Here is a 17,894-nt window from a genome sequence, read left to right on the forward strand (position 1 = left end):
TTAAATATTTCTTATGTTCCAGGAATTTTTTAGATACTGGGGATAGGACAGTGAATAGTGGACAAAATTTTCTGCCCTCTTGGAACTTATCTTCCAATAACAGAAAAGAGAAAATAAAATAAACGAGTAAATTAAATAGTAAGATTGATGGTGATAAACACCATGGGGAAAAGTTTCAAGCAGAGAGGGAAGCAGGGAGTATGAAAAGCATAGGCTCAATTTTAGATAGCATGGTCAGAGAAGATCTTAGTCAGAAGGTAATATTGGAGAAGTCTTGAAGTTTAGTGAGCTAGAGAGATATCTGAAGGGAAGAACAATGCATGCACAGGGAACAGCAAATGTGAAGACCTTGGAGACACTGCAAATACTATCTGTGTGCTTAGAGCTGAATGAGCAAAAGGGAGAGTTGAAGGAAGTGAAATCAGAGAGGAAGTGAGGAGTAGGGGGGTAAACATTGGGGAGGGTCTTATAGGTCTTATAGGTTGTTACAAATGGATGTTTACCAGAGGGAAGGTCAGTGGGGGATGGGTGAAATAGGTGAAGGGGATTAAGAGTGTATTTATCACAATAAACACTAGGTAATGAATAGAATTGTTGAATCAGTATATTGTACACCTGAAACTAATATGACACTGTATGTTAACTATACTGGAATTAAAATTTAAATTATTAGAAATAGGTTTGAAATTATTTAAAGGGATAAAAGTAAGCTTGAAAATACATGACACAAGTAATAAACTATGAAGACTTATCATTTAGATTAGACCAAGAAACCAAAAGGAATGTCAAGTTAAATTTAACTGCCAGTGACACCTGGGTCTGATGAGAACAATTGGAATATTGATGGAAAGGGATTGTACCAGGTAATCACACAAAGGGTCCAAATTCATGCCAGTTCATTTGAAGATCCAAATGTCCCCTATAGTTGGCAGGTTGTTCAGGAAGGGCTCTGTGTGGAGGTTCTAGGAAACTAGAACCATTTGCAATGAAATGGTTGCAGGCCAGGATATTTGTCTTCTATTCTCTGTTATCTCCCTTCTGCTTTTGTATGGTTACTTATCCATGTTCTCTATCCTCTTTTCCTTCTTTTCATTTCTTTCTTCATCTAGTCAGAATAGTTCTTGGTAAAGCATTCTGGTGGAAAGTTAAGAGGAAATTACGTTAATGGGGGCTAGAAATAGAGGAAGTACTTTCTCACACAGTGGAGAGAGAGATCAGATACCCTGGCTGCAGGCTTCAAAGGAATGGCAGGTTGTTGTATGACAGAGCAAATCAATCAGGATGCATCCAAAATGTACAAATTATGTGCAAAGAAGGAGCGGAATGGCTTGAACTCTAACAAATGAGTTCAGACAATAAATCTTTTTTGTCACCATTATTAAAATAACTCTCACAAGAGATTTGTTATGTATATGAAGATTTTTTAAACATTATCAGAAATATTATGGACTACAGCCTACCTTGCTATGCCTCAATATCATTCTCTATACCATGGGAATAATATTTTATTACTTCTTTATGGGTTGTTGTAAAAGATTAATACATGCAAGGCACTTTGAACAGTGCCAGCCACACAGAAACTACTCAATAAATGTCAGTGATTCCTCCTTTTATTATTTTTGTCATTACTATTATAGGAGAGGATAAGGTACATATAAACTGATGAGGGTGGTAATGGAGGGCATCCCAAAGGAATGATGTTCAACTGGGGATGGAAGTAAAAAGAGCATGGAAATTACTCTAATTAGAAAAAATTAGCATGTGCAAAGGCACTAAGGTCAGAGGTCCTACTACAGTAGCATCTCCCTCCAGGAGAAGGAGGAAAGGGAGGACAATTTTGAGGAAGAAGTGAACAACAGGATTAAATGCCAGAGAGTTCGAGGACAGTGAGGGCAGGAAATAACTTTGGATTTATTGATTAGGAAGCCACAGTGTTATGGGCTGAATTGTGTCTCCTCAAACTTCATACGTTGAAAGCCTAACAGTACACCTCAGAATGTGACTGAATTTGAAGATAGGACCTTGAAAGGGGTGATTAAGTTAAAATGAGTCCATTAGGGTGGGCACTAATCCAACCTGACTCGTGTGCTTATTGGAAGAGGAAATTTAGACTCACCAAAAGAGAGGGATGTGACACACACAAAAAAAGACCAAAGCCCATGTGAGGGCACGATGAGGAAACAGCTATCTGCAAACCAAATAGAAAGATATCTCTGAAGAAATAAACCTGCTGACACATTGCTCTTGGAAGTCTAGCCTCTAGAACTGTGAGAAAATGAATTTCTGTTGTTTAATCCCCTGGTCTCTGATATTTTGTTATGGCAGTCCTATAAAACTAATCCATACTGTTACATTCAAAGAGAGTAGGTAATGCAATAGTTATATATAGTCATAATAGTCATAATGCAATAAGTTAATGATGAGTGGACGGCAAGGAATTAGAAGCTATTGGAAAAGTAATGGATTTTTAGGGGGTTGAAAATATACCATGATTTTTTCCCAGAGGATTTGGTTACTGTGGGGATAGTTGCTTCTAAGTGACTTTGAGATTTATACAGTTTTTGCTTTCTTTAAGATTTATTTTTATAATCAAATAATTTTAAAATGCCGTGTAGAGAAATTACCTTATCGGTACTTGAGTGTCATAGCTGAATCTCTCTCATGACCACAGGGTGAGCCATGGTATTTACTCTTATAGTGATGATATCAGCAATTCCAAAGTTGGAAATGTAGTTTCCCTAGAGTCAGGAAGAGTTCTATTTTTGTGGCAAGGGGGTGGGGGAGGATGATCCTCGGGAAGAGACATAAAAGTATTGGGGGTAGTCTTTGTTTTCTTCTAAAATAGTATCTTTGTCTCGAGTTCCAACTCTTGAATTGCAGAAATAAGGCCACTCACACATTCAAAAAATATTCATCAAGCAGTATTAAATATGCAAGGTCAAGAATTCAGGATTTACAAGAGTTAACGATCTAACTTGATTTCATACCATCCTCTAAAGTTAAGCCTGTTCTCACTGATGCAAAGCTTCTTTGTGTCTCTGTGGTCTTGCCTGACGTTCTCGTCATCCCCACTACGATTTGGTTATGTTTTATTTATACCTGGAATAGCATTCAATCACTAGTCCAAAATATTCTCTATGCTTCTCCATTCTATTCCTCTTTTAAGGTCTGCTCAAGTCCTTCCTCTCATAATGAAGTTTTATCTATATACTCTAATCAAAAGGAGTCTGTTTTTTATTATTTCCCATAATGCTTATATTCTATCTATCCTCCAGAATAGGATGAGAATTATTGGCCTTGGTCTTGGACAAACTTTGGCTTAAATGTGAGATCTTTAATTTGACAGCCATTCAACTTTGGGTGAATTGGTTAATTTTTCTGAAACTTCATTTATTTTCTTGCAAAAGTAAATGAGTAAAAGGATTGTGTTAATAATTAAATTAGACTCTGTGTTTGAAGTACAAAGCATATAGTTGATGACCAAGAGTCTGTGTTCTCTTGGTTAGAAGGAAAAGTAACTTACTCTAAGTAAAAATGAGGTTATCTTAAAGACATGAGGATGTCTCACAATAATCCAGGACAGACTAAACAACCGGGCTGCAGAGTCAGTGGGAATTGAGGCAATCTTAAGTGCCAGCCACTTCCCCATCTTTGTCTTTCTGTCGCATGGCATCCTGTTTCCTCTCTGCAGTTACTCTGATCTCTCACTCCCAGCCAGCTTCTCTGAGTCTCAATTTCCTCATAACATGGCTCAGAAATGGTCACTGCAGCCCAAACTCTAGATGAACCTTCAGCTCAAGCATCCAAATTACAGGTAACTATCTTGTTCTTTCAGTTCAAATTTCTCAAGCAGAGGGTCTAATTGGCTTGGCTTCTCTTCAAATGAGCTCACCAAAATTGGTGTTCTGCCTAGAATGGGCCATCTCTGCCAGGGGCCAGCCCTTCCCACCCATTTGTTACCTGGTCACTTTGTAGTTTGCCATTTGCCATATGGGAGAAAGGAATGACAGATTCCCTAAGAGAGAGAGACCCTAGTGGAAGAAAGCTGGGGAGCAGCTACCATAAAATATTTCTAGGATTTCTAATGCAGTGTTCACTGCTCCTAACAATTGAACACTGATTTTACTCTATCATTTATTTTTAATACTTATTTGCCCCAAATGATTGTATTTTCTTTTGTCAACCAAGATGTTTATAATACATGCCACATAACACTTTATATACTTTTAATATTTATTCATCAGCATTCATCAGACATTCATTAGACACCTACCTGTCAAGCACTATTACTACAGATATGGTAATAAATCAAATAAACACAATTCATGATCTTGTGGAGCTTACATTCTGAAATTTTTTTGTTTCTATGTATGATCCTACTTAGGCACAGGAGATTGGAAGAGTTGTAATGACTTTATGTAATCATCTTCAGAGTGAAGCCTTCCTTGATCACCCAATTTAAAAGTGCAACCACTACCACTGTTATGCCCATTCAGTTTTCTTCTTTCCCTGCTGTATTTTTCCTCCCTAGCATTGCATTAACACATCATGTATTATATTTATGAATCTGTGGTCTCTATTACTAGAATGAAAGCTTGTAAAAATAAGAATTTTTATCCCTTTTCTTCCCTGTGTATTTTCAGCACTGATATTTGTTGAAAGCATGAATAAGTGAAGGTCTGAATAAATCATCATACTTAATTTTTGTCAAGCACATATTTACTGTTAGGCACTGTGTGAGCTCTTCTTGTACATATTGGTTTATTTACCCTTCACAATAACTCTGCGAGGTTATTTGTTATGAGTATCACCATTTTATAGGTTGAAAAAAGGAAGCATAAAAACTAAGTTTCTTGCCCAAATTCATGTAGCCAGGAGTGAGAGACAAACTTGAATTCAGGTCTTCCTGATTCTAGAGCTCATGTTCTTCACTGAGGAACCATGTACAACTTTTAAATGAAATACTGGCTTAGAGAAATAATGATGGGTCTGCACTGGTCCATGCCTCACTGTAATATTCATTTGTTTGATGACAATATGGATGTAAGGTGGACTTTTGTTGAGGAAGCAGTGTAACTGGCTTGCTATGCTTGAGTGTTCTTGGCTCCATATCCTTCCTCTCTCCTGCCAGAATTCTCAGGAAGTATGTACACCAGAGGAGAATAAGGAGATAGAGGGAAAGAGGCACTGTAGAAATGCAGCATAGCCATTTATAGAATTCTGAATTATTTATTCTTCCAAGGATATACGCATACCCACATCTCTTCTATCTAATAAAGAAGAACTCTTCATTGATGTGATGATTGATTGCAATATCCGTGTCCTGTAGGAATTTGTAGTAAAGTGGGGGTAAAGAGGCAACAGCAGGGATATATGCTTAAGGTTGTAGGTCACATAGCACAGGTATCTGACTCAAAGTTTCTTAGAGGAAGATTTCCAGGGTGCTGAGGGATGCCTGACACATGGGGAAGCAAAAATAATAAAATACTGAGGTAAATCATGCATGGCCTCATGGGCCCACCAAGAATGAGAAGGCTCATATTCCTCTTGAAACAGAGAGTAGCAGATATCTCCTTTCCTCTTCTCTAGTACTGAGACTACATGCCATAAATCCTTTATTCATAATATAATGAGTTCAGTCTAATTTGCTCCTGCATTTAAAATTATTCATTTATCTTTTATTCCTGATGGAATCAGAATCCTAGAACTAAAAAAAAAAAATTAAGGTTATCTACTCACCATTTTTTTTTTCATTCAGGACATCTTAGTTTTCCTAATTAGATATAAAATCAGTGGGGGAGGGAGCTTCCTTTACCATCTCTTTGGTTCCAGATCCTACTGTTTTTCACTATTATCTTACAGTAAATATTTGCTGCCCTGGATTGTATTTCTTTGAAGTATTGGTCTAGGAGGCTTGTAGTAAACAAAAATATTTATCTTGTAAATAATGCAAGAAGCCAAGTAACAATATCACCTTGCTCTGAGTACAACATGAAAAGAGCAGATAAACCTGTAGGCTGTGTCCCCAAGCTGGTGTCAAGGCTCTGAGAAGCTATGAATGTAGCCACTGAGATTCTGAAGAGCTTCTTGTTCCAATAAAGAAGGACAGGACACACAGTTCATAATAAGCTCATCAAACCTTTACGCTTTTACTCAGAGACGGTTGTGAATCACCCATAAAAACAACTAGAATATAGTACAGGCTTTAAAATAAATGATAAAGTATAAAAGAGATCAAAGGAATCAGAAATTGAAAGCATAAACAACACATGTAAAAAACACTGAAAAGGAGATTTCATACTGAAAACATACCAAAATAACATTGTGGCAATGATGGCAGGGTCTGAAATGATTTTCTGATGATAGAACTGAAGAAAAGAGTGCAAATCACAAACATGGTAAAGCCAGGTAATTGGACATTCTTAATTAATGCATTTGAAAACCAACTAATTCTAGAAATAGTAGCTTCCAGTCTTGTATTTAGTTTTCTTCCTCTTAATTTCAAATCTCAACACTGCCAAGAATGGAGCTACAAATAGCTGTGTGTCTTCTGTGGAATTTCCCAGTTCCCTTGTGATTGTGTGGAACTTCCATAGATTTTGTCTAGTGGATGTAACAAAAATGGTAGTGTTTAGTTGAAACAAGTTAAAAAACCAAAAGGTACACTCTGCTTCATGCTTCAGGCTAAAAGAAGAAAACAAAGCAAACCCAGTCATTCAAAGCAAACCCAGTGCTTTGCTTCCTGTTTTCAGTATGGGTCAAAGAAGGCACTGTCTCCCAGACTTGGGTTGTGTGAGGAACAGGCATGCCAGTAAAGGTAATTTAAATGGAAGGAAAAGTGATATTCAGGGACTGTGGAAGTCAGCAATCCACCCAGGAAACTAAACTACTTGTCTATCTTAAAAGAAATAAAGGGGAAATGAAGCTGTTGAGACCCGAGAGCCAAAATTAGAGTAATCACATTGTAGAAATATCTCAATCCTTCTCCTTTTCCCCTTTTTCTCCTCTTCTCTCCCCCAACCCTGCCTGTCTCTGTCTCTGTCTCTCTGTCTCTGTCTCTGTCTCTCTCTCTATATATACATATATATCCATTCCCCTTTCTTTTTTGACGTATTCATGAAATTTTATGAAAACATAGAGGATTTTCATGTAACAGAACAATATTTCTCAATGCTTAGTGTTTCTGTTAGTAGAAAAATGGAAACACTGGTAGTTGATTTAGATAGTATTAAATTAAAAATCTCTTTTGTTCTACTTTGTAAGATATTAAAAAAGAAAGAAGCTTTTTCAAGTACATCAGAGATGGACAGCTAGCAGCTGGGTAATTATGTAATCAGATTTGAAGTGTACATTCATTAATCCATTCAGCAGATATCTCTTGAATACCTAATATGTGACAAACAGTTATACGGCTTTCCAAAACTCAGGCCATTCATGGAAAAGCTTTGGTATTCATATGTACTAATTGCATTTGATGGTGTACTGTGGCATCTTTTGAGAATATAAATGTATGTTATATTTCGCCCGTGATGAACAGTTGCTTGAGCCATTATGCTCTTCTATGAAATTGACATGACACGTTGGTCATATTTTGAGGGATTTTGCTTCATAACACTTTTTTTTTTCAGGTTAAATTTTGCTGGCAGATCCTTATTTCCTCAGAGTTAATCATACACATGCACCTTGTTGACAATTGCAGGATATTGAATTTAAGAAAACAAGTTTTCAGGAAATTGTTAGACTTATTGAGTGAATTACTGTCCTTGTAGTTTGAATATTTTCTTGATGACTTGTTTTTTGTTTGTTTGTTTTTTTATCATTTTCTACATATTCCATTTGAATGCTGGAGACAGTGTCCTCTAGAATAAAGAATGGAGGAAACTAGACTGATCTCAAAGGCTTAAAAGAGAAAGAACAAAGCTGTTGTTCAAAGGCAACTGAACCAGGAACTAAACAACTTAAGTTCTAATCCCAACTCTGGGACCAAAGAGATAGACCATTTTCATTAAGACATGTGTCCTTTCTGTACCTCTTCTCTATTAGTTGCTAGCATTTATTGAACTCTTACTATGTTCCAGGTAACTGTTTTAGAATGTTTCATGTGCTAGCTCCTTTTATTCCCTGTATATGTGTGTGTGTGTGTGTGTGTGTGTGTGTGTGTGTGTGTGTATTTAATTTAAATTCAAGTTAGTTAACAGTGTAGTTTTGGCTTCAGGAGTAGAATCCAGTGATTCATCTCTTTCATATGACACCCAGTACCTTCTTTTATTCTTACAACAATCTCTATTGGTACTGTGATTATCCCCACTTTACAGATGAGTGGGGAACAGAGCTATTAAGTAACTTGCCCAAGCATGTATAGTTAGAACTAGAGGAGCTGGTGTTCAAACCCAGGCAGTTTGTTTATCACTACACTGTACTGCTTCCCTACAATACCTTTTATTAAATCACTCTAATGAAAAAACCAGTGGGATAATGGCTACAATATTCTGAAATTTTCCTTTTTGTTCTTTTTAGACTATTTAAAATTATAAACATAATACTTAGCCAGTTACATAGTTTATAAAGTGAAAATTAAAATATTTTATTCCTTAATACCAATTCTACAAATTTGTCTGTTAACAGTTTGCTGTGTATCCTTTCAGAGATTTTCTATGCTCATATCACATGTATTTTTTAAAGCAAAAATGTAATATAGGGTAAGTATTGTTCCACATTTTTCTTTTAAAACAGAATAATTTATGATATACATCTTCTCCATCACTGCGTATAAATTTACCAATTTTCTTAAAGAACTGCCCACAATTCTACCTTATGAATATATAGCAATTAATTTAACTCTGCTTCTACTGATGAGTTTATACTGCTCCTAAAATTTCATGATTACAATAACTTGACAGTGAATACACACACACACACACACACACAGGTGTACATGTGCATGTATTTCTAGAAAATGGATTCCTAGAAGTAACATACTTTTGAAAATCATGAAGGATAATATTAATTTAAAGAATCACTGTGACTAATTTACTTTTTTTTTTAACTATGTTTTTTTTTTTTTAATTATTTGTTTTGAGACAGAGAGAGAGAGAGAGCAAGCAGGGGAGGGGCAGAGGAAGGCGGAGAATCTCAAGCAGGCTCCGCACTGCCTGAGGGAATTTGGAAAAAGGGAGCAGGCAGAAGTCAGGGACATTTTTGGTTCCTCCCGGCAGGGGCTATGCTGTGAAGGTGTGCTGTCTGGAGCTGTTGCTGTTCCCTTGTAACCAAGAAGACATATGCCCAAGGATGAAAATCAGTGTATGGAAGATGCCAGAGCTCAATCAGCTGCTGAACTAACCAACTCTGGAGATTCCCTACCTCTGGACTTCTTGTTAAAAGAGTTACAAAGGTCTTGATTGTTTAAGGAACTTTTACTTGTGTTTTGGTTCATGGTACCTGGAAGCAGTCTAGTTGATCAATAGTCACTAGTTCGGAGCACTTCCTCAGTTTCAAAAGCTATATTAACGTATCCTACAAATCCCATTTTGCCAAACCAAAGTGAAAGTTTCAATTATTATCCAACAAATTCAGATTATGTAGAGAACCTCTAAATCAGGCTTCAGAGTCTTCTTTTAGCAATAGAAGTTTAAGCGGGGGAAAGAGTGGGTCCTAAATTTGCTTTTCCTTTGACTGTGGAGGTAAGTTGAGAATGTTATAAAAAAATGCAGAAGTGAGAACAAAGTACAGATTGTCCCCCGCTAACAGGAGAATGTTCCGATGGAAAATTTTGTAAGCTGAAATGGTATAAAGTGAAGAAGCAATCACCATTAATTTATGTGGAAAAAATTTTCAGCACTTCCAGGCCCCCAAAATAACCTCTTTTAGGTTTTTCTGATACCTAGGACACATTTTGCTAACACTAGCACAAAATAAATCGAGATAAACACGGACTCACACTCAGTTCAGAACTATGGCAGCTATTGCTGAGGTGCTGAGTGTAGTTCCCAGGGAAAGAGCTTGGTGGCGCCATTCTCGCTGTTCAAGGTGCGCTGCCTAACAGGTTCTCTCTGAAACAAATGAGGAATGTTATTTTCGATTTTCACCTTTTCTCCTAAGAGTGAAAATCCTCTTCAGATTTCTATTAGTGAAAATAGGTACTAACATAGGTTTTCTGGAAAAGGGAAGTGGCATAATGCAAAAATTCTGAAAAGCAGGGGATATCTTTGTACTCTTTTTCCCTAAGTTGTGACTATTACAACACCATCACACAGGGTGAAGGAAAAAAAAATCTCATAGCCATTTAATGGACATCAACTGTTTTAGAGAGTGATGAGCTGATGGAGACCAGTTTAGCCTTTCTTCTAAAAGTTCAGAATTCCCAAATATAAACAGTTTAATTTCATTGCATTCTAAGCTTTTGAGCAAAGTGTTCTAAACTTATTAGATGTTGTCTGGCATGCATAATTTATACTAAGTTTATATTTTGTTTCCAAAGGGTCATTTTTGTTTTGTCTATCATTGTCAAACACTTGGGATCTGAAATTAAAATCTTATTCACAAAAGAAATTAGCTCAACACTTATAAATTAACAGGACTCTCATGGAAATGGATCTGACCTAGATAAAGCTATTCTGCTGGAGTTTTGATCAGAGTTTTAATATTAGCTTAATCAGAGGTAACACTCTCTAAATAAAGCACATGGTATTTTATTTCATCATATAGTAATTTAATTTTCATAACTTAAACTGGGAGGCTTAAATTATATTATTTGCCACTTTCTCTTATTGTACATTCATGTTTAAAAAAAGATAACGCATGCTTACATTGATGATTATGAAATCTGCACGTTCCTTCTGGATCAGAAAAGTCTGAATGCCTACTGAATGTAATGGTCAAGAGTGTGGTGTTTGAGGTCATGTACTTCTGGATTCAAACACCTACTCTCATTTACTTTGACATCTTGCACAAATCATATTATGGCCCTCCAGCCTTAGTTTCTGCAAGTATAAAATGGAAGCAGTAGAGTGTTATATGAATAACGTCTACTTCATAGGATTTGAAGAGCAAATGAAATTATGTAAGGTACTTAGCATGGTGGCTGACCCATTAAAAGTGCCCCCAAAATATAAGTTATTGTAGACAAAAATACTCAACTTCCTTCTGTTTGTGTAGATCATTAAATTTTCTAAATTATTTCTTATATCATCCCAATTTGAGACAAATGAAAAGATAAGACAGATATTAACATAACCATTTTATAGAAGTTGTAAAAAGGGATTGTCAGCAGGCCTGAGAGCATTCATTTTATGTTCATTCATTCAATATTTACTCAAAAAATATTTATTGAGTGTCCACTATGGACCAAACACTGAGCAAGGCACGCCAAGATATAAATTAATGAAAGAATCAAAACAAGAATTGTCCGTTATTTTTGTGACCTAGTATGTGGTCACACCAACCCCCTTTTTGTGCAATTTACAATTTCTTTCTGGAAAACTTATCCTTCCCTTATTGTTTGCAATCTTGATGGTACAAAGGGACATGGCATAAACTAAGGCAGCCAGTCTCAGCAGCCTGGGTTTTGGAAACTTATGGGGAAGGACACGAGGATAAAAAGAATCGCAGCTTGTTCAGCCCAGATGACGCTTTCCATTAGTCCACGTAAAGATGCTCAGAGCTGCTCTAACTTAAGCCCTGATTATCTGATGCTATAATGTAGGTAAGATTCTCTCTTTCTCTCTCTGTCTCCATATATATATTCCCCCCTTCCTTAGGTTAACCAATGTCAGATTATATTGCTTTCAACCAAAGAAACTTAACTTAGAAACTTTGAAAGTGTGACATCACTCATCCCCAGAAGTCTTGAAATCTGTTTCTAAGAAAACATTGGTATCATGGAGTGTGGTTTTAAATTTTCTTTATAGTTTCTGCCAGAGTTAGCTTGCTTTTAACAGACAAGCCTTGACATTCACACTTACCAAATTCATCCCATCTAATTACGATCTGCTGATATTTTCTAGCAGTGCATCAGAGATCTATGCTTTTACTTAATATCTGCTCCTTTGTTCCCATATATGTACATAACAAATTGAGTTTAATCCTGCACTGAATCCAATCTGTAGTGTGCTAAGATGCTTTATAAGAGGACTGTCCTAGAACCTAGATTCTTGGTCTTCTCTATTCTTTCAGAACCTCCTCAATCTTGGGATTGGTTTTCCAGCTCATATCCTTCTTAGCTTGTTATATGTCAGGCACTGAGTACTCACCTTTCGTTTTTACTCTGAGTATCTTTCTTTCCTGGAAAGCCTTATACTGTAGTCTTTGTGACTACTCTATCTTAGTTTTATTTTGTACCTAGGAAGAGAGAAAGTACTAATTTATTAATGTTCCCTTTACAGCTGAAGCAAAACCAAATAATGGCATTATTTTTTTTAGGCTAATCTATTTCTCTGATTCTTCATTCCCCATGTTTGCTCCATTTCTCTTTTCCATTCTATAACAATCCAGGCTCTGCCTTATGTCTTTCCCTTATGTAGTAAATTTTCTCGGTATAACAAACAACTTCAAAATCTCAGTGACTTCACACCAAAAAAATTTTTTTTTTCACTCATGGATCTGTTGATGAGCTGAGTTTGGCCTCAGCCTGAATGTTGGGTGCAGATCTGCTCCATGTATCTCCTTGCTTCTTTGATAGCATATGTTACTTTCATGGTGGATGGCAGAGATGCAAACTTCTGAACCAAATCCTGAAAGCAACCTAAAACCTCTGCTTATATCATAGCTGCTACAGTATGTTGGCCAAAGTAATTCACATGACCAACATTAGTGCCAATGGGGGTGGGCAACATACTATTTACTTGGTGAGTGATACTGTAAGGTTGTGTACAATTTTATAGCAAGGTGGGAGGGAAGAATTAGAAACCATAATCCGGTCCACATCTCCCTATGTTCTCCTAGAGCCTGGCATATATCCATTCTATTTATCTCATGCCTTCAGAATCTAAGGTGAGCTAAGAACAGAAGAAAAGCAGAATCCTACATAATACAAACCCATTTAACCTTAGTGTTAGACCTTGCAAATAAAATACCATGTTAGTTTTGTTTTTGTTTTTTTTTTTTAACCAAGAGTGTAGAGAGGGAATAAAGCAGTATTTCATGGTGTTCTGGCAAAAGCATTTAGACCATATTTCATAGGAATTCTATATATATTCTAGACAAGTTGCCTTCCATCTATCTTGAAAATATAAACATAACTTTATTGACTACTCAGTATGTGGCAAGTACAATGTATGTTCTTTATGAGCATCACCTTTTACAATTCTTATGAAACCTCTGTGAAGTTTATTGATAAAGAAACTCAAATTTAGAAAGGTTTAGTTTTCACAAAGGTATGATTAATTGTTCTGTAGCCATGGCAACAATTAGTCAACAGAACTGTTTTTAAATTTGTCCCTTACAGTGAGTGCGCTTTCATAAGCCAACTTATCAGGGCCAGTCCTCTGCTTCTGAAAGTTAGCCATTCAGGACTTGCACCAGTAAACACATTGCTGAGTTTTAACCCATCAACAGCAGTTTTTACACCTAGTAATCAGGTTTCTACAGATGCCCCTAAAAGTCTCTATGAACTGCATGCCTCCCCAAATTTTATGGAAGACCAGCTGAGCCTGTGCCTAGCCAGTCTCACTCTTTCTTGCTGTAGTAAGAATATCTTCAGCCTTTGTCTTTTTATTTCAGAGAATGTGTGATGGTTTCATGGTCTTTTGAGAGTAATTTATCTACATTTGCACAGCTGGAAAATGGTAAAGTCAAGCAACAAACCTATTCCATTGATTTCAGAGCCTAAATTCTTACCTAGCACACTAATCTGCCTTTCCTCATTCCACAGTAGTTACTGCCCAGGTACTCTTCCCTGGAACAGTTTAGCCTCTGGGTTAATTCAACCTTTGGATTGTAATTTAATTTTGCATATCTTAACTATCCAACTAACTTGTAAGATCAGTTGAGCCTTACACAATTTCACATTCCCAGTGACTAATTTATCCATTATTCATTATTAATTTAAAAGATATTCAATGGAGTACTTAATATGTGCTAGGCACCATGATAGTGATGAAATTAAGAACTTTCAGCTCTCAAGGGCTTAAATGCAAAGTGAAATGTACCACCACCCATACAGGGTACAGCAGGACCTGAGAGGTAAGAGTGCCTATGTCTGTCGTTAGCATTATGTAAATTGCCAAATGACTGTTATTTGTATATTCGTTCTATGAAGCAATTATTTTATGGCTGAGAAAAATAGTCCTCAAATTGTTAAAACCATTCATAAGTCAAACATTGAATCAGGAATTGTTCTAACCCAAATATGAGTTCTTTAGAAGGAGGTCACATCATAAATTTGCAGTTTATCAAGTGATAAGACATTTAAGACTGTCATTTTCTGTTTCTACTGCCCTAAAGGTTTTTATTATTTATAAGTGCAGTTATAGTTTTCTAATATAGAATATTACACATTTCAGATAACTGATGCAAAACATTGAGAAAATATGGAAAAAAACTTTCATGATATGTAGTAAAACAGGAACTGGCTTAATAAGGAGACAGAAATTCAGAGTGATCCTTAGTTTCCAATTATACTGGTTCTTTTTTATTTTGGGGGCAAAGCTATTTTTCTGGACACTTCCCGCTCCTTTTCCTTGGTATTCTATCAGTTTTGAAACATAACGTAATCACTAAAATAAAAGTGTTGTAGTTTGTACAGAAGATGTCAGTGCTTTAGGCATAGAAACAATGTTTTCATTTAGTCTTGATTAATGAGTGGCACTGCCTAGGATTTCAGTACTTTTTCTTTTTTTGGTCTTTCCCAAACAACTTTGACCTTTGTTGATAAGTTTCCTGGCAGAACCATGAACTCAGGGCCACTGATTGATTGTCATGTCTGCCTCAGGGAGAACCAAATTCTCTTCTGTCTGCTACTGTTGCATTGAGTTGTTGTGAGGTGATATGTGACATCTCCTGAGTTACAGTGATCTGTGGTCATGATTAACCAAAAAGGCAGTAATTTTCAAGTTTAAAACATCAGTGGAAAAGTGATAATTCTGACTGTGATTACTGCAATTTGCTTTTGATCCCTTTCTCCCTTATGGAATCTCTGTGACTCCAGACTGCCCAGCCTCCCCTCCCAGTATACCAGCACTATTTAAAAAAAACTTTTTTTTATGTTTATTTATTATTGAGAGAGAGAGACAGAGCACAAGTGGGGCAAGGACAGAGAGAGGGGGAGACAAAGAATCTGAAGCAGGCCTCAGGCTCTGAGCTGTTAGCACAGAGCCCGATACAGGGCTCGAACCCAGGGGCTATGAGATCATGGCCTGAGCTGAAGTCAGATGCTTAACTGACTGAGCCACCCAGGTGCCCTTTAGCACTTTTGAATCCTGAAAGAAATATTTGCTCTTGTATTCTGAATCTATATGTCCTCCTTTTGTCCAGAGTGTGCCTATTTACAAACCCAACACCAGAAGTTAACTGATCACTGGGATCAGATAAAATTATTCTTATACTATTAAAAGCAATATACTAACTATAATTTATTGATCATTTCTTAAGTTCTATAAAAACTTAATGTCACTTAATCCTCAGAAAATCTATATAAAACAAGTACTATCATTATCCCCATTTTATAGATTACAAAGCTAAGTTTTAGAGAAATAAATCATTTGCTCAAGTTTTGGTAGTCATGTTCTGGTAGTCTGTTCTAAGTGGCAGACCAGGCTTCCCATCCAGGTTTTCTTCATTCCAAAAGTCTTAGTCTTTTTGCAGAGCGGCCAAACATGTATCCGAGACTGATAAGGGTTTTAGAGGGACCTTTATAGTTTGGTAAGAGATGGTGTCCACAGAAATGCTGTTCACCTTAGAATTTTAAACATCAACAGAAACTTGTGGGGGAAAGATACTTTTTATCAAGTGGTAGCTTTCCTGAAATTTCTCAAAAACTGCCACATAGAAAGGTCTCTCATACGCTAGAATCAGGCTAGCTGTGTTCAGCACACTAACAAGTGATACCAGCAGGAAGGGGAGTTCACTGATGTGTGCAGCCTTTTGCCTTGTGATGACTATTTATCCTCCTGTACCTAATCAGTAAACAAGGGAAACATAGAATCATCATGCACAGAATTATGGAGCATTATGTCAGAAGTGATCTTAGAGGTGACTGAATCTAAACACTTCATTGTCAGAGGAAGAAACTGTCCCAGAAGTAAAGTGACTTATGTTCACCCAGCTGTGAATTAGGTGGTGGAGTCAGAACTCAAATCCTTTCCTTCCTCCCCTCACTCTCCCCCTTCTTGCTCTTCTTGATCTCTTTTTTTCCCCCTCTGCCAGCATTTATATGTCTGCTATGTGTCAGTCACTGGGGAGTGGGAATACAGCGTAGTAAATGCAATAAAAATCCTTGCCATAATGGAGTTTATGTTAGTGGGGAAGGGCATATTAACAAACAAACAAATCAATAAAATTTATGCTATGCCAGATGGTGATAAAAGCTATGGGAAAAAATACAGCAGGGAAGAGTGAGAAAGTGATAAGAAGAGAAGGGAGTGATGCTATTTCAATAAGGTCCTTCTTAGAAAGGGGGTCATGAGGAGAATTCCAGATGGGGTGACAGCCAGTGGGGAGCACAGTTGGCTTTAACCTGTTTGAGGAATAGCAAGGAGGCCCAGGGCACTGAGAACAGTGGATGGGGGAATAAAGCCACAGGATGAGGTTAAGAGAAGCCAGATGATGTCAGCCATCTGATCTACAAGTAAGCACCTTTACATCAACTTCGCTGCCTCGTTTCAAGAGACTCAAAGAATAGTGAACCTAACTAATATCTCTTTTATGGCCATGGCTTATGTCAGAGACCCTCTCAGTAGAGATGTAAGGAGTATAAACCTGCTGGACCTGGAGGCAGCATACCCAAACCCAAGTCCTGCCATAATTAGCTACATCGTTGCCTTGTTTAAGCTTCTTTTCCCTTCTCTGTTAAAGGAAGGTGACGTTAGCTATTTCCCAGAGTTTTCATGAAAACCAAAGGAGATAAAAGCAATTTATGTGAAGGCAGTTTATAAGTTGGATATTTTGAGTAATAGCAATCAGTCAGTCAATAAATATTCTTTTGATCACGTCCAGGGTGAATGTAGTGTTTGCCCTCTGGCATCCAGGAAGCTGTTGCCACATCTCTGTCTGGCAAGGTATTCAGAGAGAGGCATTATAACTGGAAGAAAATAAGAAAAAGAAATGATGTTCATCTTTATCTCTGTCTTTCTACCATGACCTTCAACTTTATTACTCACTTGACAGAAATAGAATGTGGGAGATGGCTGTGAGCAGTGTAGTCTTCAGTTAACCCTGTAATTAAATATAGTTTATTTTCTTCACTGCCAGGGTGAGGGACCTTATGAAATTAATAAATCGTATGAAAGTGATGTGGTTTGCTAGATTTGCAGACACAAGTCTGTTTTGAAATGCACCTTGCAGAATGAATTGGGCATGTGCAGAGTAGCAGCAGCATGGTAGACAAGGTCAGTGAGCAGAGTGCTAACCAGGATGACGTGCGTCTTGAGTGGTTAAAGGGGGTGACATGAGGTGATAATAGTTCAGGTGATGATAAAGGTAACGACTTTATGTTGGACACTGAAAGTCACAGGAAGCCAATGATGTGATATGACGTGATGTATCTTGAAGTCTAGGGAAGTTTCTGGTGAGTGCAGGCTCTGGGACTGTATACGTTGGCAAAGAGAAAGGGAAAGTGAAGCAATTAACTCGTAAATTTTGTCAAGATGAGTGGACATATGGATAATTCAGGCATGCACCACTGCTTTTGATCACAGTGTTGGAATGACCAGAGAAGCTCTCATACATCGACACGTGCAACA

At 37.1% G+C, this 17,894-nt stretch overlaps 1 long non-coding RNA gene across 7 annotated transcripts in view; it reads left to right on the top strand.

Moving 5' to 3' along the window:
* LOC113599313 (uncharacterized) overlaps window positions 1–17,894 on the top strand; it is a 220,382-nt gene that overhangs the window by 82,655 nt on the left and 119,833 nt on the right. Inside the window, exon 1 of one of the 7 annotated variants that reach the window (XR_008294953.1) lies at window positions 954–3,814. The exons of 5 other annotated variants lie outside the window; for them this stretch is intronic. This is a non-coding gene — a long non-coding RNA (uncharacterized LOC113599313). Of the gene's footprint in view, window positions 1–953; window positions 3,815–17,894 lie in introns of those variants that run through there. One more of the 7 variants, XR_008294956.1, reaches the window with a different exon arrangement.

The sequence above is a fragment of the Acinonyx jubatus genome, chromosome C1 (assembly GCF_027475565.1).
Source record: "Acinonyx jubatus isolate Ajub_Pintada_27869175 chromosome C1, VMU_Ajub_asm_v1.0, whole genome shotgun sequence".
NCBI lineage: Eukaryota > Metazoa > Chordata > Mammalia > Carnivora > Felidae > Acinonyx > Acinonyx jubatus.